The sequence below is a fragment of the Marmota flaviventris genome, chromosome 1 (assembly GCF_047511675.1).
Source record: "Marmota flaviventris isolate mMarFla1 chromosome 1, mMarFla1.hap1, whole genome shotgun sequence".
NCBI lineage: Eukaryota > Metazoa > Chordata > Mammalia > Rodentia > Sciuridae > Marmota > Marmota flaviventris.
Genome location: NC_092498.1, coordinates 77428064 through 77433596, shown reverse-complemented (window position 1 = coordinate 77433596; position 5533 = coordinate 77428064). Strand labels below are relative to the sequence as shown.

General features: G+C 38.0%; 1 long non-coding RNA gene across 1 annotated transcript in view; it reads left to right on the top strand.

The window, feature by feature from the left end:
• The window catches only part of LOC117794746 (uncharacterized), an 18346-nt gene extending 16680 nt beyond the window's left edge, over nucleotides 1-1666 (top strand). Inside the window, exon 2 of the long non-coding RNA XR_004618610.2 lies at nucleotides 1408-1666. This is a non-coding gene — a long non-coding RNA (uncharacterized lncRNA). The remainder of the gene's footprint in view (nucleotides 1-1407) is intronic.
• The last annotated feature ends 3867 nt before the right edge of the window (nucleotides 1667-5533 follow it).

Genomic DNA, 5533 nt, shown 5'->3' with positions numbered 1-5533 from the left:
ATAAATAAATTATTTGATGGGATAACTTTGGCTAGGGGTGGGGTTTAAATGCTTGGTGACTTATTTTTCCTCTGTGCTGGTTTGTGTTAAAAGATGATCCATTTTCCATGAGAATGCTTTTAATCCAACAACTATCAATATTGACTCAGATAAGGGCTCTAACAGTTTTTGTCATCTAAAACACATTTTAAATATCAAATAACATATGGAGACAAGTCAGGGAAATATGATAGATTTGAAAAAAAAAATATCTATTACAAACTCAAAGCACAGGCCAGGAACCAGTTTTATAAAGATTTTCTTCCAAAGCTGTACAAGTTCTCAGTGGGGCAGAATCTTAAAGCATTAATCATCATATAGTTACTCAGTATTGACAGATAGAATGTAGTACACTGGCTAGAGTATCTAAGATAAAAGACATCATTCATAAATAGTGAAATGTGACCTCTTTCTAAAATTGAAAATTGGGGCAATGTTGCCACTTTATTAGATATTTAAAGTCTGAATCTCAGAGAAAAGAGACTCAAAGAGACAGAAAGAGATAGTGGTCAGTGCCTGGCTTTTCAGTGTCAAGTTCAAACTGTGAAGTGCAAAGTGCTATGTTTTTGATGATGTTTAGCATCATTTGAGCAGTATTGTGAGAATATTGTGAGAAAACAACATGATCCTGTATATGAAAGTATTTTTAATGTTTTTTTTTTTCATGCAACATGTCTCAACTAAAAGTAACATGCATTCCATCATCCTTGAATGAATTTAGAAATCGTGTAAAACACCACCAGCAACAGCCTCAATGGGAGGTGGGAAACAGAGCTTCTAGATTCCCTTGGAGAGTTTTTGTAATTTTGCAGTGTATGGTTAGACTCCAATTGTTTGAAAATCTTTTCAGGAGGTTCTGTTTCAGTTAGGATTTTCTGCAGCCTGTCTTTTCACCTTGGTAGTAGACATTTGCTGATCGGTAGCTGTGTTTTGATGCTCAAATGCCACTGTTTCAGCAATATACAAAGCCTTTCCTATTTATTACACCCGATGCCCTCTTTTGTTCTATTTAGTTGGGGAAATCCAGACTTTATCTATCTGTCTGATTTCCCACTTGTTACCAAGGTAGGCCCCCACTGCATTCTGCCCCCTGGTGACCAGGGTACTGTATTGGGGGAATGAAGGGGCATCCCAGCCTCAGCTCTTCTCTGCTTAAGTGAAACATGATAAAATTGAAAGAACATAAAAGTTATGATGTGTTCTGGTATAGGCTGAGCAAAAACAGCTTTCTTTCTGAGATTGTCTTTGTGGAGTAAGGTATCGACTAGAAAAACTGTCAGTGCTTTCCCCAGTTTTAGGTGTTGGGAGGAGAACATTACTACAATCACTTTGCCCATACCTGAGAGATCTCTCTGCTCTTTCCCCCAGCAGGCCCTGCCTCATTCACCTTCTGGTGTGGTGCCAGCCAAGCAGTTCTTCTTGGTGGATTTTCTCCGGGAATTACACCCCCCTACAATTTCCATAACTAAACCCTGGTTCTGTTCACATCCTGGCATCTACTCCTACAGTGCAAACACGGCTCCTGTTCCAACTGCAGACAGCAACGCCAACCTGCACATCATTAGCCTTTTCAAAGAGATATGAAATATCCCACTTTGTTCCTATAAATCTTCCAGGCACAACTGCATTTACTCTGTTTTTTTCCATTCCAACATTACTTAGGTGTCCTTGGGTGTTCCCTAAAAGTGTTTTCACTTATGTTACATTCCTTCTTTGGTGTTTCTTCATCAATTTTATAGCACAGTGTACATTTAAGAAACTTTATATGAAGCGTTCTAAGACCTCATTTTTCCACTGCTTCAGGCAAAAGCAGATGCCTGTTTTGCATTCAAAGTTATGCTCCAGTTTAGATCTTCAGAGCAAAAGCTGGAAAATAACCTTAATCTAAAAAGCAGCACAAATACCTCTGACCTCAATTGCTAAATTAAATTCACCCCCCAGCTAAGCAACAGCTACCTTATTAAGGAATCTTGGAACCACTCTATAATATACTCTGATGACAATTCAGAAATAAATTTTAAGATATAGATGTAACTTCTGGATTGAATTAAAAGATATTAATATTTTCATATAGCCTTTCCCCATATGTAACTGTTAAAAAAAGTAACCTAGTCCCTTTGAAAGGATTATTTTTTAAAAAGCTTGGTTGTGCTTTAAAATGACAATATCCTTTATGATATCCAGGATTAGCCCAAGATGTAAGGGGAAGCTGACAGCCACCTACATACACGGAGCTTACAAGCACTAAAAGACCCACCTGACCAACATAACTTCCCCTGGGACTTACATGCAGGGTTTAAAACACTTAGTTTTCTGTTTAAAGCATCAGCTGAGGCCCGGGCTAAGCCCCGGTATTCGTTGCAGTTCAGTTATAAAAAACAAATACTCATAAAGCAATTACTACTTGTCAAGCACGGTGCTAAGGGGAAATAAGAAAATGGTACAAGATGAATAAGCAAATGGCACAACCTCTAGAGTTAATAGCCCTCAGGAGGAAACATCAGAATAAAGGTCTCTCAACACTTGTGATGCTTCAGTGGCCCTCCAAGGCTGAGTGGACTTCCTTCTGAGAAAGGAGGAAGGAAAGAAAAAGACATTTGAGGAACAAAGTAGAACATGATTAAAATGGAAGAACATAAAAGTTATGATGTTTTCTGGGAAAAAAAATATTTAAAAGTCCATTTCCTTGAAACAGTTTTGGAAAAAACTTGACCTTTGGGTGTATGTGGAAATAAAATGCAGCCAGAGTAAGAGGCTGTGACCAAAACATGAAGGACCTTTGTTTCATGTCAAGGAGTTTGGGGTTTTCCCCTGTAAGTAATGGGGGATCACTGAGGGGTTTGAAGGAGTGAAGCAACATCACAAGGCCTAAGTTTCAGACAGTTACTTCAGACAAAGCATGGAAAATAAAGAAGCAAAAAGAGACTAGTGCTCATGACAGGAAGAGACTTAATGGCTAATTCTGCTGTAATGGAAGGATGCACTAAGCTTTTAGATAGTGCGAAGGAATTAGCATTGACAATATAGGACAATTACTACTGCATTTTGAAGAGAGAAAAGGAAGCTTAAAAGAGATCCTAAGCAAGGGGAGAAGCTTGAGAGGAGCTATGTTAAACTAGAAACTCCAGTGAGTTGTCTACAACTCGAGCAGGAGAAAGGGCCCTGAGAAGTCAGAGTGTGAATTTTACTATTTGGATTTCTTAAGCTTAGAGAAATCAAATTTTACCAGTGCATCAGGATCTAGGACTAGTTCTGCATTACAGAAAGAGAAGAGGGAACACTTACTGTCACTGGAAGAGGAACTTTACAGGTATTATTTTACAATAGAGATCCCATGACGATTTCCATTTCTGGATAATGGAGCTTGTACAAATTATTCTACATGCTGAGAATAAAGCTACAAAAACCAGCTCTTGGAAATTACCAGAGAACAACGATGACAGCCTGAACTTGAAGGGGAAAGATCAAGGGGCCAGGGGATTTAGAGAAGTGAGCCCCTTGAAACTTGTAAGGAACAACAATAACAAAGGCAAAAAATGTCAAGGTAGCTATGTGGTTTCATTCATATCATGGGACCATGGACAGCTGAGACAAAAATGGAGTTCAGTCCCAGCAACTATTCAGATGAGACCTATGAGGATCTATGCTCCACAAATAAAAGTAAACCAAAAAGGAACCATGAAAACTAAAAACCCAGATACAACTTTTTATCACATCAAATAGTTGTCTTCTTCTACCTACTAGAGGAGAAGAATGTCTGCCCTAGAGACCAAATGAACAGCCTCTAGAGCTACACTGCCCAACATAGCAGTCACTGGCCATATGGAATATAAATTGTTATTGCAAGGAAAACATAATGGGTTTCCCCAAAGAATAAATAAAAAGTGGAAGTTTCATCTGATCCAACAATCATAGTTATGGGTATATATCAAAAAGAATTAAAACTGGTGGAAAGGATTTCAACTAACAATGCAGTTACTCAGTTAAAATACCACATTTCAAATGCTCATCAGTCGTAAGTGACAAGCCACTTACACACTGGAATCAAAGCTAAAGGATTTTCCCTTCACTGTAGTAATAACATTGGATACTCTAAAGCCTATAGAAGAGATTAAAATTCTCTCCAAGGGAAGATGAAAACGGGAAAAAATTGTATATTTTCTAAAAGATGCTTTTGTCTCCAATATTTTAACCACAATGTTTGTTTTTCTTTTTATAACTCTATTGAAGTATAACTTACACATACTAAATGCTGCTACCCTTAAAACATATCTGGGCTTTTGTTTATTCAGGCATAGTGAGGCCAACAGATCAGGAGAGGATTGCCATCAAAAAGACTGTTACCTGCAGTTCCCAAGAGGAAGGGCATGCCAAGCCATGCCAAGTCCCATGGGAAAGCTGTCCAGGTCAGGGAGGAGGCGAAGGAACAGGGGGAAGGCATGCAGGGACCTTTATTATGGTTTCCCTGAAACAAGCAAGGCAGGCCAAAGAGGAACCGACTGGTGACTGGCTAGCGTGGATAATTTCAGTAGGTGCTGGGGCATAGTGGCCATTACTGATTTACCTAATACCTGGTCCTTGGGGATTTGGGAAGTGGAATATGGCATCCTGGAGTCTAAGTGTCAGATAGAGGAGGAAGTTGGAGCTTGGGCTTTGGACTCGCGTTAATTTGCTTATGAAAAGGGTGCTCTCAGGCAAGTCTTTTGCTATTTCTAAGACTTGCCTTGCCTTGGGAGAAGTAGTCTCTCTCTAGTCAGCAAGGACTCAGATGCCAAGCCATCAAGAATACAGAAAGTAAGAATATACAATTAAAGCAGATGCATAAAATGTGCAACTTTTTAAAGTTTCAACACATTTTTTAAAGTTTTTAAAAGGTTTGGTACATTTTTAAAATCATGACCACAATCAAGTTACTGAATATAATACTGCTTCTGAGAGTTTCCTTAAGCCCTTTTATAATTCCTTCTTCCCTTCCATTGTCCTCCTTTGACCCAGGAAACTGCTGATCTGTTTTCTGTCACTATAGATTAGTTCAGATTTTCTAGAATTTTATGTAATTATAATTGTAAAATATGTATTCTTTTTGTCTCCATAATCAATCGACAAAATAAAAAGGAACATAAAATTGCAAAAAAAAAAAATTTACAAACATTATCTCTTATAAGGGATTTTTATTTAAAATTCAAAATCCTTTTACTTCAGAAAAATATTAACCAGTTCAAAAATCAGCAAAGGACCCAAATAGTTATTTCTCCAAAGATGACATACATATTGCCAAGAGGGATATAAAAAGGTACTCAATATAGCCAATCATCAGGAAAATGCAAACCAAAACCACAGTGAAAGGTCATCTCCCATCTGTTTGGATGGCTATTTAGAAAAAAAATATAAGGATGACAAGTGTTGGCAAGTATGCAGAGAAAACAGAACCCATGTACACTATGTGCAAGGAATATAAATTGTTATTGCAAGGAAAACATAATGGGTTTCCCCA